The sequence below is a fragment of the Rhinatrema bivittatum genome, chromosome 5, assembly GCF_901001135.1.
Source record: "Rhinatrema bivittatum chromosome 5, aRhiBiv1.1, whole genome shotgun sequence".
In the NCBI taxonomy this organism is placed as follows: Eukaryota; Metazoa; Chordata; class Amphibia; order Gymnophiona; family Rhinatrematidae; genus Rhinatrema; species Rhinatrema bivittatum.
The window spans coordinates 79641289-79659896 of NC_042619.1; the positions used below are offsets into that span (position 1 = coordinate 79641289).

At 47.4% G+C, this 18608-nt stretch overlaps 1 protein-coding gene across 3 annotated transcripts in view; it reads right to left on the bottom strand.

Moving 5' to 3' along the window:
- CENPJ (centromere protein J) overlaps positions 1 to 18608 on the bottom strand; it is a 363081-nt gene that overhangs the window by 115528 nt on the left and 228945 nt on the right. The gene's annotated exons all lie outside the window — the stretch shown is intronic.

Genomic DNA, 18608 nt, shown 5'->3' on the forward strand with positions numbered 1-18608 from the left:
GTAGACAGATGGACTCAGGACCAATAGGTATAGTGTGCTCCTGATAGCAGTTGGAGACGGAGTCAGATTTCAATCTGACATCAGTACTACATATACCCTTGCAGGAAGCTCAGCTCTTCACTATTCTCCTCGAAAAGCAATAGTGGATATATATGTGTGTTTGGATAACTTAATTAACTTGGATAACTTGATTAAACTTGAATAACTTGAACTAATTGGCGTGAATTCTAGTTGGAGACCGCCAGTGCCCTCAACCGAGAAACGCTGACACCTGGTAACTATGGGTGTCTTAACTAGGAGTAAAGTCTGGCTTATCTGTGTTCGTCTTGCTCTCAGGAATTGTCACCCAAGGTTTCCGTATTTTGAGGCAGCCGTGGGCGGGATACTGAGTCCATCTGTCTACACTAAGGAAAAGGAAATTATCAGGTAAGTAATTTCTCCATTTCCTGGCATGTAGCAGATGGACTCAGGACCAATGGGATATACATAAGCTACTCCCGAACCAGGTGGGAGGCTGCCCGTGGCCCACTTAGTACTGCCCTTGCGAATTCTGTGTCCTCTCTGGCCTGAAGATCCAGGCGGTAGAACCTCGAGAAGGTGTGAATGGAGGACCACGTCGCCGCCCGACAGATCTCGGCGGGTGACAGCATCTTGGTTTCTGCCCAGGACACTGCCTGGGCCCTTGTGGAATGGGCCTTGACTTGTAGAGGTGGAGGCTTGCCTGCCTCTACGTAGGCCGCCTTGATTACTTCTTTGATCCAGTGGGCTATGGTTGCCCGCGAAGCTGCTTCCCCTTGTTTCTTCCCGCTGTGAAGGATGAATAGGTGGTCCGTCTTTCGTACAGATTCCGATCTTTCCAGGTATCGGACTAGGAGTCTGCCGACTTTAAGATGACGTAGAAAGCATGAGTCTTCCGAGTCCTTATGCTCGTCTGGAGATGGCAGCGAGATGGTTTGGTTTAGATGGAAATGAGAAACCACCTTTGGAAGGTAGGAGGGGACAGTGCGTAGCTGTATGGATCCCGGTGTGAATCTGAGGAATGGTTCCCGACAGGATAGTTCTTGAAGCTCGCAGATGCGACGGGCTGAACATATTGCCAATAGAAATGCAGTCTTCAAGGTCAGGAGCCATAGGGACAGACCGCGTGTGGGTCTGAAAGAAGCTCCCGCTAGGAAGTAGAGTACTAGATTGAGGTTCCATAAGGGTACTGGCCACTTTAGTGGTGGTCGGATTTGCTTGACCCCTCTCAGGAAGTGGGAGTCGTCTGGATGGGAAGATAGACTGATGCCGCCCACTTTGGTTCAGAAGCAGGCAAGCACGACCAGTTGAACCTTGATGGAGTTGAGAGACAACCTCTTCTTCAAGCCAACCTGCAGGAATTCCAGGATCATGGGAATTTTGACTGTCCGCGGAAGGATGTCACAGTCTTCACACCAGGCTTCGAATATTCTCGATATTCGTATGTAAGTTAAAGATGTGGAAAACTTGCATGCTCGGAGCAAGGTGCCAATCACTGCCTTTGAGTATCCGCTCTTCTTCAGGCGAGTCCTCTCAATGGCCAGACCATAAGAGAGAATACAGTTGGATCTTCGTGGAGGATCAGTCCTTGCTGCAGCAGGTCCTTGTGTGGAGGTAGACACAGTGAGTTCCCTGCCAGAAGTCTTCACATGTCTGCATACCATGGCCTTCTTGGCCAGTCTGGGGCCACTAGAAGTACAAGTCCCCTGTGGTGCTCTATCTTGCAGATGATCCCGCTCAGGAGTGGCCATGGAGGAAAGGCGTAGAGCAGGTCTTCCTGTGACCAGGTTTGGATGAGGGCGTTGATCCCCTGGGTTTGAGGGTCTCGTCTGCGACTGAAGAAGTTGGAAACTTGGGCGTTGAACCGGGTTGCAGAAGATCCATGGCTGGGGTTCCCCAGCGGTCTATTAGCAACTGGAAGGCTGTGGTTGACAGCTTCAATTCCCCTGGGTCTAGACTTTCTCTGCTGAGGTAATCCTCAGTGACGTTGTCTTTTCCCGCAATGTGGGCGGCAGAGATCCCTGCAGGTTTGCTTCTGCCCATGTCATTAGGGGGTCTATTTCCAGGGACACCTGTTGGCTTCTGGTTCCTCCCTGGCGGTTGATGTAGGCCACTGTTGTGACTGTGACTAAATCGTAGGCAGGCTAGTCTGACTGCCTGGGCTTCCAGTCAGTTGATGTTCCATCCCGACTCTTCCTTGTCCCATTGCCCCTGGGCCATCAGTACCTGACAGTGGGCTCCCCACCCTCGTTGGCTCGCATCCATGGTGAGCAAGACCCAGGTCGGTGGGGATAGCCTTACTCCCTTGCTCAGATGGTCTTCTTGTAGTCAGCATAGGAACTGGATCCGTACTTCCGCCGGCAACTGGATACAAATGGTGTAGTCCTAGGACATTGGGTTCCATCGTGACAGTAGGGTAACATTGTAGTGGTCGCATGTGGGCCCTTGCCCATGGAACAACTTCTAGGGGTGATGTCATGAGGCCAAGGACTTGGAGGTAGTCCCATACCGTGGGGCAAGCGCTGTTCAACAGTTTTCTCAAATGGTCCATCAATTTCCTTCTCCTTGTAAAGGGAAGGACGACCTTGTCCTGTTGGGTGTCTAACCTGACTCCCATATATTCTAGAGATTGGGAGGGCTGCAGACAGCTCTTGGTTGTGTTGACGACCCACCCAAGGTTTTGTAGTAGGTTCAGGACTCTGGAGGTCGCCTGATGACTTTCTTCTGGAGATTTTGCTCTGATCAGCCAATCGTCCAGGTATGGGGTTACAAGGATTCCTTCTTTCCTCAGTGTCTCTGCCACCTCAACCATGATGTTGGTGAACGTCCGAGGTGCAGTGGCTAGTCCGAAGGATAGGGCTCAGAACTGATATTGGTGGTCCATGATTGTGAAGCGTAAGAAGCGTTGGTGGTCGTGATGGACCAGGATGTGCAGATAGGCTTCTGACAGATCCAGGGAGGTCAGAAATTCTCCCGGCGATACCACCCTTATGACCGAGCATAGGGTTTCCATGCGGAACTGTGGTACCCTTAGGTAGCGGTTGACGGACTAGAGGTCCAAGATGGGCCGGCACGTTCCCTCTTTCTTGGGGAGCGATAAAATAGATGGAATAGTGCTCAGTATTTTGTTGGTACGTGGGCAGCGGTGTTATAGCCTTTAGGGCGAGCAATTTTGTCAGTGAGTTTCCATTGCCGTCCTCTTGGAGGGGGAGTGGCAAACGGATTTCACAAATTTGTCTGGAGAGATGCTGTGGAAGTCCAGATAGTATCCCTCTCGAATGATGTCTAGGACCCACTTGTCCGACGTTATCTCGACTCATCTTTGGTAGAATAGGGCAAGCCTGCCCCCTATGGCTTCTTCCTGTGGGCGGGTCTGTTGATTCTCATTGTGGGGTGCGGCTGGGGCCTGGACCTGAGCCGGCTCCCTTTTTGTTGTGTTTGTTCAGAAAGGACTGGCCCCTGCCTACGGGGCGAGGTGCTTGGTATGTATTTTTGTACGGTCTAAAACACCGTGATCCTCTGCCCTTGGATGTTCGGGGAGAGGGGCGTTGGCTTCTTTTGTTCTTGTCTTCCGGTAGTCGAGGTACTGGGGATTTGCCCCATTTGTCAGCTAACTTCTCCAGTTCACTTCCAAATAGGAGGGCTCCTTTAAAGGGCATTCTCGTGAGCTTCTGGAGGTCGCGTTGGCTGACCAGCTTCGGAGCCAGAGTTGCCTTCTGGCTGCCACAATGGATGAGACGCCCCTGGCTGAGGTGCGCACCAGGTCGGAAGTCGCATCCGTGAGGAAGGATATCGCTGGTTCTAATGTTTCGACGGACGTGGTAGTGTTCCTGGCCAGTGACAAGCAGGCATGTGTCACCATGGCACAGCATGCAGCGATCTGCAGTGACATAGCTGCTACATCGAATGACTGTTTAAGGATGGATTTCTGACATCTGTCCTGGGCATCCTTGAGTGCTGCTCCTCCTTCGACTGGAATGGTAGTGCGCTTTGTGACCGCGCAGACCATGGCATCCACTTTGGGGAACACCAGGAGTTCTTTGGCTGAGAGTTACAGTGGGTATAGGGCTTCTAGGGCCTGTCCTCCTTTGAAACTGGCCTCCGGAGCATTCCATTCCAGGTTGATCAGTTATTGTACAGCTTGTAACAATGGGAAATGGCGTGAGACCTGAGGGAGCCCAACCAGAAGAAGGTTGGTCTTAGGTTCAGCTGTGGCGCTTGTTCCTGGGATGGCCAGCTCCTTCAGGCTCAGAGATATGAGGTCTGGTAACTTGTCTTTGGAGAAGCAGCGCATCATGGTTCGGTAAGGTTCCATTCCTGGAGGGTTTTCCCCTTCCTCCAGGGAGTCTTGATCTTTCTCCAGGTGTCCGTGTCCCCTAAGGTGAGGCTTTTGTCCGGGGGAAGCACATCTCTGGGAGGCCGAGAGGGGCGTGGGAGGTTTCGGTTCTCTGGTGGAGGCTGTGGCTGCGTTTGCGGTGGCGCCGATTGCACCTGGATGAAGGTTTGCAGACCTTTAAAGAATTCTACCCAGGAAAAGGTTCCTGGGTCTATATTGAACCCAGCGGTGTTCCCTGAGGGCCCCGTCTGAGGGGCCGAGCTGGGGATAGAGAGGTCCGGGGTACTACCAGTGGAGCCAGATTCCTGTACTGTCGGAGGGGGGGGGTCTTGTCCCAGTTCCCCCAGAGCCACCTCGCACTGTAGGCACAGGACAGTAGCCTCTTCGATTGTGCAGGTCTGAGATGGCAGGCTGGGGAGAGGGCTTATGGCTTGGCTACCTTGGCCGGTGCTGCCATGGATTGTGTGCGTTGGGGCGTTCAAAGCTGGTTTGTGCGTTTGTATGTGCTTGCTGGAAGGCTTAGATATTCGCTCCGGGTGCGTCGAAGATGTGCATGCAAGCTGCGAAGTATGCATGCAGGCCGCTATGTGTGCTTACAGAGAGATGTGTGCGTCACTGTGCGCACAGGTTTAATTTGTGCGCCCAGCACTGTTGAACGTATCGCTGTGCGCACAAGTGGGTTATGCACCCAGCTCACCGGTGTGCACTCGGGCTCAGTTAAGCGGATAGTACGGCGATTAAGGGGGGGAAATGGCGCCGACGGCCACGCAGGCAAGATGGCGATTCCCGCACCCCCCCCCAGAGGGTCTCCACGCTGGAGGACCCTTGTGCCGGATCGGGGTGTAGCCCCAACGCCCAATACCTTACCTTGTCTTGGCGTTTCCCGGTCTCGGGCCGGGCGGTCTCCGGCTGCGGGGGGAAGAGGGCCTCTCAGCCACTCCCATTCCTAGGAGCTAAGTCCACGCCCGGAACCGGCTACCAGACCGAGGCTTACCTCTGAGGGATCTCGGAAATCACCTCAGGAATTCTCGACTGGGGGAGGGACCCTTAGGTATCATCGCAGGAGAGCGGGGCTCGTCTGCAGAGGTAAGATTATTTCTTCTTTTTTTCTTCTTTTGGTTTGGATTTCTAACACTGTGAAAGTGTGTGTATAGTCCCGAACTGCTAAGGAGACGGAGAAATACTGAAGAGCTGAGCTTCCTGCATGGGTATATGTAGTACTGACATCAGATTGAAATCTGATTCATCTGATTTCTCCAACTGCTATCAGGAGCACACTATACCCATTGGTCCTGAGTCCATCTGCTACATGCTAGGAAATCCTTCTTTGGATTCAGATGTTTATTTCTTTTCTGCTGCCTGATGGATTCTTCTGATTCCTTGTTTTCCATTCAGTATGGTCTCCCTACATACTGAAAGAAAACCCCTCTCTTCCTTACATATATTGATACAATTCTTCTGTGTTTTTCTTTCCTTTATTTGTTAAAACTGTTGAAGTGCTAGAATGTAAGCCAAAGGTGAAAGTATATTAAGGGCCAGTGCCTACACCTCCTGTTCATCCTGGGCTCAATTTACTTCTAAAAACTCAATGGACTCTAATATAAACTGTTTAATATAATATTTTTGAAGGAAAATTGACATGTTGCTTTCTCTTCAAATCCTGAAGATAAAGAATTGAAGGAGTTATCCCCTTAGGAAGAGGTTTCTGTCTGAATATTGGGAAACTTTAAGAAGTCTTAAGGGTATGTGCAAGTATAATGATGCGTGTGGTGGCATATATGTAAGAAAGTCTAAGGTTAGAGCTGCTTTTTCAACAGTTGTAAAATCACAAAGCAGGGCACAATTCTATAATACAGTATTTGACTGCATTGATTTAAATGTACTTAAATTGTTATAATACATACTAATACCACCAGATGCATTACACCTTAAACTCTCCACATACCACTATGTTGTCAATTGGGAGTGCTATGAAAAATATACCTGTATCTTCATGCAAGGCAGCCAAGAGATAAAAGTAATTTATCCCTATATAAGTATTGCATCTCATTTTTCCCTAGTATTGAAAATATTTTTTAAAATAGAACAGGGACAGTTTAAAGGTTATTTTTCAGTGAAGATAGACAAAGCAAAATTGCTTACCTTGTAATAGGTGTTATCCCAGGACAGCAGGATGTAGTCCTCACATATGGGTGACAGAGCCCTATTGCGGAAAACTTTCTGTCAAAGTTTCTAGAAACATTTGACTGGCACTCTGAGCCCACTGAGCATGCCCAGCATGCCGTGATAGTCTCAGCCACAGGGGTCCCCCTTCAGTCTCGTATGTAGCAATAAGTTTAGCAAAAATAAAATAATAAAACGTATCGTACCCAACTCCGCGGGGTGGCGGGTGGATTTTGTGAGGACTACATCCTGCTGTCCTGGGATAATACCTATTACAAGGTAAGCAATTTTGCTTTATCCCATGACAAGCAGGATGCTAGTCCTCACATATGGGTGATTACCAAGCTAGAGGCTGAGTCATTTTGTAGTGAAACAACACTGAAGTATTGTTGGTGAAAATGAAGCAGCCGAAGATCACAGCAGGTTGGATGTAGAAGGAGTTGGGATTATACTGGAAACAAGTTCTTTAAGATAGATTGTCTGTAAGCTGAATCTTGTCGTCCTTCTTTGTCAACAGTTATGAGCTGCAAAGGTGTGAAGAGAACTCCATGTTGCTGCTTTACATATGTCAAGAATTGGCACTGAACGATAGTGTACTACTGAGGGTGACATTGCTCTTATTGAATGTGCCTTTACTTGTCCTTGGAGAGGAAGGCCTGCTTTTCATTGCAAAACTGTATGCAATCTGCTAGCCAATTGGAGAGAGTATGTTTACCCACTGCTTTTCCCGGTTTGTTTGGATGATAAGATACAAAGAGTTGAGTGGATTTCCTGTGGACTGCAGTGAGGTCTAAGTAAAATGCTAGCACACGCTTACAGTCCAAGGTATGTACGGCCCTTTCTCCTTGGTGAGAATGAGGTCTTAACATCATAAGAACATGCCATACTGGGTCAGACCAAGGGTCCATCAAGCCCAGCATCCTGTTTCCAACAGTGGCCAATCCAGGCCATAAGAACCTGGCAAGTACCCAAAAACTAAGTCTATTCCATGTTACCGTTGCTAGTAATAGCAGTAGCTATTTTCTAAGTCAACTGAACTTATCCAATCCTTTTTTAAACACACCTATACTAACTGCACTAACCACATCCTCTGGCAACAAATTCCAGAGTTTAATTGTGCGTTGAGTAAAAAAGAACTTTCTCCGATTAGTTTTAAATGTGCCACATGCTAACTTCATGGAGTGCCCCCTAGTCTATTATCCGAAAGAGTAAATAACAGATTCACATCTACCCGGTTCTAGACCTCTCATGATTTTAAACACCTCTATCATATCCCCCCTCAGCCATCTCTTCTCCAAGCTGAAAAGTCCTAACCTCTTTAGTCTTTCCTCATAGGGGAGCTATTCCATTCCCCTTATTTTGGTAGCCCTTCTCTGTACTTTCTCCATCGCAATTATATCTTTTTTGAGATGCAGCGACCAGAATTGTACATAGTATTCAAGGTGCAGTCTCACCATGGAGCGATACAGAGGCATTATGACATTTTCCGTTTTATTCACCATTCCCTAATAATTCCCAACATTATGTTTGCTTTTTTGAATGCCGCAGCACACTGAACCGACGATTTCAATGTGTTATCCACTATGACGCCTAGATCTCTTTCTAGGGTTGTAGCACCTAATATGGAACCTAACTGTGTAACTATAGCATGGGTTATTTTTCCCTATATGCATCAACTTGCACTTATCCACATTAAATTTCATCTGCCATTTGGATGCCCAATTTTCCAGTCTCACAAGGTCTTCCTGCAATTTATCAGAATCTGTTTGTGATTTAACTACTCTGAACAATTTTGTATCATCTGCAAATTTGATTATCTCACTCGTCGTATTTCTTTCCAGATCATTTATAAATATATTGAAAAGTAAGGGTTTACTAATGAGGATGTTGGGGAGATACCAGTTCCAGAGATGGTTTTCAGGGGTGATGAGTCAGACGAACTGAACGAAATCACTGTGAACCTGGAAGATGTAATAGGCCAGATTGACAAACTAAAGAGTAGCAAATCACCTGGACCGGATGGTATGCATCCTAGGGTTCTGAAGGAACTAAAAAATGAAATTTCTGATTTATTAGTTAAAATTTGTAACCTATCATTAAAATCATCCATTGTACCTGAAGACTGGAGGGTGGCCAATGTAACCCCAATATTTAAAAAAGGCTCCAGGGGCGATCCGGGTAACTATAGACCAGTGAGTCTGACTTCAGTGCCGGGAAAAATAGTGGAAACTATTCTCAAGAACAAAACTGTAAAACATATAGAAAGACATGATTTAATGGCACATAGTCAACATGGATTTACCCAAGGGAAGTCTTGCCTAACAAATCTGCTTCATTTTTTTGAAGGGGTTAATAAACATGTGGATAAAGGTGAAACGGTAGATGTAGTGTATTTGAATTTTCAGAAGGCGTTTGACAAAGTCCCTCATGAGAGGCTTCTACGAAAACTAAAAAGTCATGGGATAGGAGGCGATGTCCTTTCGTGGATTACAAGCTGGTTAAAAGACAGGAAACAGAGTAGGATTAAATGGTCAATTTTCTCAGTGGAAAAGGGTAAACAGTGGAGTGCCTCAGGGATCTGTACTTGGACCGGTGCTTTTCAATATATATATAAATGATCTGGAAAGGAATACGACGAGTGAGGTTATCAAATTTGCAGATACAAAATTATTCAGAGTAGTTAAATCACAAGCAGACTGTGATACATTGCAGGAGGACCTTGCAAGACTTGAAGATTGGGCATCCAAATGGCAGATGAAATTTAATGTGGACAAGTGCAAGGTGTTGCATATAGGGAAAAATAACCGTTGCTGTAGTTACACGATGTTAGGTTCCATATTAGGAGCTACCACCCAGGAAAAAGATCTAGGCATCATAGTGGATAATACTTTAAAATAGTCAGCTCAGTGTGCTGCAGCAGTCAAAAAAGCAAATAGAATGTTAGGAATTATTAGGAAGGGAATGGTTAATAGAACGGAAAATGTCATAATGCCTCTATATCGCTCCATGGTGAGACCGCACCTTGAATACTGTGTACAATTCTGGTCCCACATCTCAAAAAAGATATAATTGCAATGGAGAATGTACAGAGAAGGGCAACCAAAATAATAAAGGGCATGGAACAGCTCCCCTATGAGGAAAGACTAAAGAGGTTAGGACTTTTCAGCTTGGAGAAGAGACGGCTGAGGGGGGATATGATAGAGGTGTTTAAAATCATGAGAAGTCTAGAACGGGTAGATGTGAATCGGTTATTTACTCTTTCGGATAATAGAAAGACTAGGGGGCACTCCATGAAATTAGCATGTGGCACATTTAAAACTAATCGGAGAAAGTTCTTTTTCACTCAACGCACAATTAAACTCTGGAATTTGTTGCCAGAAGATATGGTTAGTGCAGTTAGTATAGCTGTGTTTAAAAAAGGATTGGATAAGTTCTTGGAGGAGAAGTCCATTACCTGCTATTAATTAAGTTGGCTTAGATAATAACCACCGCTATTACTAGCAATGGTAACATGGAAGAGACTTAGTTTTTGGGTACTTGCCAGGTTCTTATGGCCTGGATTGGCCACTGTTGGAAACAGGATGCTGGGCTTGATGGACCCTTGGTCTGACCCAGATTGGCATGTTCTTATGTTATGTGTTGAAAGTTTACGTGAAGCTATAAGCAGTTGAGATACATTGGTTTAAAGATTGAGTGGTTGTAAAATCAAGCTTTCAACATCCATGCTGTCAGGGATAGGGATTGAAGGTTGGGATGGCACAACAGACCCTGATCCTGAGTTATGAGAATGGGAGCTACACCCAGGTGAATTGGCTCTCTGATCGAGAGGTCTAGAAGTATGGGAAACCATACTTGTCGAGGCCAATACGGGGCTATGAGTATCATGGACCCCTTGTCCTGTTGTAGCTTCACTAGTGTTTTGGTTATGAGCGGTATTGGAGGATATGCGTATAGAAGGCCTGAGTTCCAAGGGCGAGCAAAGGCGTCCTTTGCTGGCTGGTGATTCTGTCTGTGCAGAGCACAGAATTTGTCCACTTTGTGATTCAGGCGTGACACAAAGAGGTCTATTGTTGGTTGCCCCCAACATTGAAATATTCTGGTCGCTACTAAGGGATCCAGGGACCACTCGTGTGTTGGAACTGTAGACTGAGTCGATCTGCCACTACGTTGTGAATGCCTGCCAGATAAGTGGCCCGCTGAAACATTGAGTGTGTTAGGGCCCAGTTCCAAATCTGTGCGGCTTCTTGATAAAGGAGATACGAGCCCGTACCTCTCTGTTGATGTACCACATGGCTACTGTGTTGTCCGTTTGGATCAGAACAGTCTTGTGTGAAAGGCAGTCCTTGAACGCATGCAGCACATAACGTATAGCTCGAAGTTCTAGGAAATTGATTTGAAATGTTGCTTCGAGTTTTGTCCAAGTACCCTGGGTCTGGAGATTGTTTATGTGAGCTCCCCAACCTAAGGTGGATGCATCTGTAGTTAAAGTTATCTGTGGACTTAGCTGCCATTCAGCAACGTCTGCACTCTTACTTCCAATTGTATCGCCTCACGGCGCTGCATCAAGATCGTGTTCCTCTATTCCAGAAAATCTGGGACCCATATAAACGATGGCTGGAGGCACAGGGTGCCTTAGCGACATGACCTGGGAGTGCTGACCTCTGCAGGGTTCTTCTACTATACCATATGCCCCACGCTGTCTATCAACTTCTCCTCGGGCACAGTGACTCTCATGCACCTTGTACTGTTTGATTTACCTAGTGATTGGTCGGGGGGTGGGTTATGGGAGGGAGGGAGGGGTTATGTGTTGTTGCTGGAAAATATGGAGCCAGTTGTTGTTCTTTTTGACTTGTTGTTCCTTGAGGATTGCTTATTGCCACTCTGTTCCTTACAAGTCATACATGTTACATTTTGTACTGCTTTTATTCTTTTGATTGCTGGTTCCTAATAAAAACCGTTTAAATACAAAAAAAAAAAAAAGTTATCTATGGACTGGTTGCTGGAAGGATAGGCCCTTGCGCAAGTTGTCCTTGTTCGCCCACCGGAGTAGAGATCTTAACTGGTGGGTCACTTGAATTGGAGAGGACAGAGGTTGAATGGCTTGGATCCATTATGATCTTAAAGTCCATTGGGTTACCCTCAAGGCTAGCCTTGCCATAGGAGTGACATGAACTGTGGAGGCCATGTGGCCTAGTAAGGTTAGAAACTGATGAGCTGTTTCTTGTTTCTTTGAGTGTAGCGAGTTTGCCAATAGGGAAAGTGTGTCTGCTCGATCCTCGAGTAGAAAAGCTTTTGAAAGTATGGTGTTCAATTCTGCTCCTATGAATTGAAGCAGGTGAGACGGAATGAGATGGGACTTTTGATAATTGATGAGAAAGCCCATGGAGTAAAGTAGAGTAATTGTTCGACTGAGGGAAGCCAGAGCTCCTTGTTGAGATTGAATTCTGATGAGCCAGTCGTCTAGATAAGGAAAGACATGGACACTTTCTTTGTGTAAGTGTGCTGCTATTACTGCCAGACATTTCGTGAACACTCTGGGAGCTGATGCAAGTCCAAATGGTAGTATTCTGTACTGGAAATGTTGATGACCCCCACCATGAAGCGCAGGTACTTGCAATGAGGAGGGAATATTGGAATGTGAGCGTAAGCGTCTTGTAGATACAGAGAACAAAGCCAATCTCCTGTTTGAAGAAGTGGAAGCATGGTGCCTAGAGAAACCATCCTGAACTTTTCTTTCTTCAGAAATTTGTTGAGATTTCTGAGGTCTAGGATGGGACGTAGGCCTCCAGTTTTCTTTGGAATGAGGAAATAACGGGAATAGAATCCTCTGCCCTGCTGAGTCTGGGGCACCGGCTCTACAGCTCTGGCTCTCAGAAGGGTGGATAATTCTACTTGTACGTGGATTATGTGATTTTCGCTTAGTGTAAGAGGTCTTGGAGGAGAATCTCTTGGAGTTGAAAGAAAATTGAGTTGGTATCCTCGAGATATTTTTTGCGAGTACCCATTGGTCTGTTATTTGTATCCAGTGGTTGTAAAAGGAGGATACTTGGCCTCTTACCGGTAGATCTGGTTGAGGGTTGTAGAGATGGCTTTGGTCTCTGGTGATGGCCTCAAAAGCCTGCAGCCGGTCCCGTCTGCGGCGGAGATTGAGGCCTAGCAGCTCTAGGTTGCCTGGGCTGAGATCTTTGCTACGGCCTGGAAGATCTGCCTCTTGATGCTGGAGGGTAATAACGCGTCTGTCTATAGAAGGGTCGTCGAGATTCCTTCCTTGGAGGTCGGCGAGATGATGGTGTAGCAGAGTCCTGTGGAACTGAAGACAGTTGACGCAGGGTTTCTGTGTGTTCCTTTAATTGTGCTACAGCATCCTGAACCTTAGAGCCAAAAAGGTTGTCGCCCACACATGGCAAATCAACCAATTTTTCTTGGACCTCAGGCCTGAGGTCCGAAGCCTTAAGCCATGCCCAGCGACGCACACTTATACCAGAGGCTGCTACCCTGGAGGCCGTTTCAAAATTATCATATGTGGCTCGGACTTCGTGCTTGCCAGCTTCAAGTCCTTTGTGTATGATTGCTTGGGCTGCTTCTTGATATTGCTGTGGTAACAAATTTGAAAAATCTTGCATCTGTTTCCACAGGTTTCTCTGATATTGCATCATGTATAACTAATATGATGCGATTCTTGTGTTTAGCATGGCTCCCTGATAAATTTTCCTGCCCAGGGAATCCAAGAATCTATGATCCTTTCCTGGAGGAGTGGAGGAATGAGGCCTTATCCGTTTAGATTTCTTTTGTGCAGACTCCACAACAACTGATTGATGTGGCAGTTGTACTTTCTGGTAGCCGGGGACAGATTGTACCAAATAAGTGGTGTCCACTCTTTTATTTATGGCTGGTACTGAGCATGGGTGCTCCCAGAGTCTGTGTTGTAAGTCTAGGAAGACTTCGTGGACAGGTATAGCCAAGACTTGTTTTGGAGGGTCCACGAATTGGAGGAGCTCCGTGTTTGCTGTCTTGTGTCCTCTTCAGCTACCAGAATAAATGGTATGGTGTCTTCCATATCCTGAACAAATTTGTAAAGGATAAATCCTCCGGTGGAGATTTCTTTCATTCTTCTGAAGGAGAAGGATCAGACATAAATCCTTCAGAAGAAGTGTCGGTATGCCTGTCATCCCAGGTATCATACGGGTCGTCTTGATGTGGAGATGTTGGAGAAGACCTTGGTGGACGAGAAAGCCCTGAAGGACCTGGCTGTGGATCATCTAAAGGTATCTGTCCAGGGACTTCTTCTTGTGGCTTGAATGGAGTCAATGGAAGAGCACAGACTATTTCATCGAATTTGTTCATTAGAAGCTGGAACAGTGCAAACTCCGGATGTCCTGGAGCCCCAGGTGACATCGGCATTGATGGTATCGGGTCGGGCATCGGCACTGGAATCGGCATCGACTTCGGTTGTGGTACCGGCATCGGTGCGGGTACCGGCATCGACGTCTGATGATCCTTCAATGCTTGAAGCACCGCTTGACGGATGAAATCCGTCAATTCCTCCATGATAACTGGTGCAGGCAGAGCAGCTACACGTGGTGGCAGTGGAGGTGTCGATGGTCCTTCCAGGGGGCCCTGTGGAGGTTCGACGATCGGTGCTTCGATGTGTTGTGAAGGCCTCGGCGTTAAAGGCACTGGTGTTTCCTGGAGTCTAGGCTGTTTCGCGGTCGATTCCTCCGGAGAGAGAAGCGCCTCTGGTATCGATGGGTGTCTGTGCCGATGGCGATGCTTCGGACGGTGTTCCGTCGCTGACTTCGTCAATGCTATCCATGGTGTCTGCGACGAATGATCCCCCGAGCCTTCCGGACGACACTTTTTCAGTATTATACGTTTGGAGACTCCGGCCGGAGACGATTGAGTTGATGTAGAAGGGGAAGGCAGAAGCTGTAGATGGAATAAATGCTCCATCTTTTCTTGGCGGGCCTTTCTTCCCTTCGCGGTCATTTCAGCACACTTGGGACAGGTTATTACGTCGTGTGTTTGACCTAAACAAAGGACACACTCGAGGTGTGGATCTGTAATGTACATTGTCTGATTACAGTTGGGACATTTTTTAAATCCCGTGGCCATATTTTTTTCACTGACAGCTGTCGATGAAAATGAGAGAAAAAAAAATTTTACTCAAAGAGTATAAAAGAGACTAAATTTACTCACCAGCCGGTGGTAACAGGAGAGACCCCGATATGGGAGAGAATAATGCTTTTTTAAATCTGATTTTTAGTCCGACAAACTGTGAGAAAACTCACACAGGTTCCTGCTCCGCGATGCCAACAGCAGCGTGGAAAAACGAAGACTGAAGGGAGACCCCTGTGGCTGAGAATATCATGGCATGCTGGGCATGCTCAGTGGGCTCAGAGTGCCAGTCAAAAGTTTCTAGAAACTTTGACAGAAAGTTTTCCGCAATGGGGCTCCGTCAATGATGTCACCCATATGTGAGGACTAGCATCCTGCTTGTACTGGGATAAAGATAATTACAGCAATTAGACTTGTAGAGATAACCAAGGTCACTGTAGTGGTTGTGATTACTACCCTAGATTCAGTTTAATTAACTTTAAAAGAAGAATCACTTATAATACAGACAAGTTTAAAATGTACTTCCCAACTTAACTCAAAAAGGAGACCGATATCTGTCATTTCCAGGCAGGGTTGATATGGGTCTTTACCTGTTTGTAAATGTTCTCATAAAAGTATTTTGTCATAATTTAATTAACTATATTCAGTATTCTTCACAAGGGCCAGATCATCTGCATATTCATGTCCCACTGCTTGACATCATTCAGCCTCTGATCCATATCTGCAATTTCCTTTCGAAGTTCACTCACTGTTTCTACAACATTAGTCTTCACCGTGGCAATGTCCGCTTTTAATTCTCTGAACCATGTGAACCGTTCATTTCTTGTAAGACCTCCTATCACCTCTGTCAGATTTTTCTCCCTCAGTTGCCATAATAGAATCACAGGAATGCAGGAACAAACAAAGGAATGCAGGAACAAACAAACGAAGGAACATAGGAACAAGGAAACAAATACAGGAACACAAGAACAAGCAAAGAGCAAGCAAGGAACACGGGAACAAGACAAACAATGGAAAAAGCAAGAACAGACAAGGAAACACAGAAGAACTGGAAACAGGCAAGGAACAACAGAACAGGCAAGGAACAAGGGGACAAACAAAGAACAAGGGAACAAACAAAGAACAAGGGAACAAACAAAGAACAAGGGAACAAACAAAGAACAAGGGAACAAACGAGGAAGACCCGGGAGGGAGTCCAGGGTGGGAGTCCAGGGTGGGAGTCCAGGGTGGGAGTCCAGGGTGGGATCAGCTTGTACCAGTAATCACCAGGCAATCACCAGGTGGGGTGCAGGCACCTCCTGCAGGTCGTGGAATCCAGAAAAGCTGACTCCTCCAGCAGGTCGAAGGAAAGAAATCCCCCCAAAATTTATGGGGTCCAGTGGATTAAAGGAGTCCAGAAACAGAACCCAGGACAAGGACAGTCCCACCGGGCACATGGCCTTGGCAATCTGTTGTGCGGGGGACGCGTAGGGATGCGTGGTGGTGCGCCCTTTGGGTCTCGGCGAACGAGGTGGAGCTCCGTGGAAGCGCTGAGACTAGTGAGACATGTCCCTTCTGGGCAGGCTGGAGAACTCCGGAGGCCCTGACCCTCCGCCGGACCTGCACGCTTCTGGAGGCCACCAATACAATGATGGTCTCTGAGTGGTCCTCCAATCCCACCAAGCCCTTTCGGACCTGCCGCTGGGTAACGGCAAAGGCGGCAGGCTGGACAGAAGTCAAGGGTGGATGAAGGTCAAAGGCACTGGAGCTTGGATCGTAGAACCTCAACAAGACATGGGCGTAGAACTTGGAGTAGATGAGGACATAGAACTTGGAAAACAAGATGAGGCCTTGGAATCTTGGAGCAGGTTAGAAGGCCTTGGAATCTGGAGCTCAGGAGCAGGGAAGAATCTGGGCAGTGCTCAATGACAGTCCTGCCGGAAGAAGGCTCCAGCCACCACGGGAATGGATACCAAATGGGATGGCTTTACTCCAGGAGCTGGTCAGCCGAGGTCCGGGGCGAACAAGCTGAACCGTTGAGAGGACGGAAGGTACCTTGGGAACAGGAAAAGTTGAAAGACCTCAAGCTGGTTCTTGGAACCCCAAGCCTGGAACATGGAACCTTAGAACTGGAATGGAACATCCGGAACAGAGACCAGGAACATATGAGAAGGGATCCCATGCGGAAGAAGAGATATGCTGGGCAGGAGCTGGAGACAAGGAGTCCTAGGGAGGACTAACCCTCTTACCAAGGCAAAGACTGACTGAGCGAGAAGCCCTTTTAAAGGGCAGAAGAAGAGCACACCCAGGGAGAAGTCCTTAGGTGGGCCAAGAGGAGCACACCTACGCTGTCACTTTAAGAAGGGGAAAGAGGCAGGACCTTTGAGAGCGGCCATGCTGCAGCACAGGAAAAAGCAGGCCCTGAGGTGTCGGAGCGGCTCCTGCCTCGAAGAGGAGATGAAGGGCGGCGCCTGCCGCTGAAGAGGAGCTCCGGAGCGGCCCACCGGCCGTGGAAGAGGACAGCGTCGACAACAGCCTCCAGGCTGTGGGAGGAAGACTTGTCGGCGGCTCCTGTTGTGTTGGGAGGTTCGGGGGCAGCTCCAGGCCACGGGAAAGTCCCCGGCTTCTGCGACCTCCGGGCCGCACACATATTAAGGCAGCAGCAGCCTCTGCCGCTTGAAGATGGCGTCGTAGATGGCAGGCAAAGGTGCAGGAGAGAGGTAAGAGGCCTCCTGTGGCTCTGGCCACGGGAGGAATCGCAACACTTCTGCTTCCTTCTAAAGTTGTATACCCATCCCTTTTTCATTAGAAGGGTTGGTTCTTGGAAGCAAGATAGTTCATTGCTGAATGGATGCTGAGCTGTTTCCTCCAATTTGACTAGGGTAAGGTTTGGACTCTAGAAGATTTATGATATCTCTGAAGAAGCTTTGATAAGCAAAACATCTTTTTCTCATAGAGGGATCTTATTGTTTATTTATTGTTTTTTGGCCTGCGCCATCTTTAAAGATGGCGCAGGCCATCTTTACTCATCAGCCCCTATTATACTATACTATATGGTGTGCCGTTTTCCCGCCCCCCCCCCCCCCCCAAATAATTCCCGTGCCCTATTTAACGATACAATACAAATGGCCCTGACAATACTATACTCTATAATAGGGGCTGATGAGTAAAGATGGCGCCGGCCATCCAGTGCTCCTACCATGTGACAGGGGCCGGCCAATGGCACGGATACCCTGTCACATGGTAAGGGCAAAGGGGCATCGGCGCCATTTTTTTTTTTTTTAGAACAGCTGATGCCTGGGAACGGGAAATCTCTCCCCGAGGCCCCCCTGGATCTCTCCTCTCCCCGAGGCCCCCCAGGACCATCGGGTAATTTTAAAAGGTTTTGGGGGGGGTCGATTTAAAGGGTCGGGTGGGTTGGTTTTTTTTAGCGGCGCGGGCCTCCCTAAAAAAAAGGGTCGGGAGGGTGGGGGAGGCTAAGGGGGGTCGAATTAAAGGGTCGGGTGGGTTTTTTGTTTTGTTTTTTTTTTTTTTTTAAATCGGGCCATCGGCGCCATTTTAATTAGTGGCAGCCAAAATGGCGCCGATGGCCCGAGAGCGGGAGATCGCGCCGGGACACCCCCCCCCCCCCCCACTGGACCACCAGGTAACTTAACATTTTGGGGGGGTTCAGGAGGGTAAGGAATTGGTTTTAAAGGGTCGGGGTGGGTTTTGGTGTGCCGGTTTTCCCGCCCTCCCCCAAATAATTCCCGTGCCCTATTTAACTATACAATACAAATGCCCCTGACGATAAATCGGGGGCATTTGTATTGTATCGAGCACTCTAACGATTTAGGACGATTTTAAAATTATCTGACTATAATTTTAATCGTTCAAAAACGATTCACAACCCTAATGTCTAATGTGTATAATTGTAAAAGGGTATATGTGAAAACATTGATATCATCCTTGTTTGTTTGTTATTATAATTTAGAATATAATAATTATAGCCATTTGT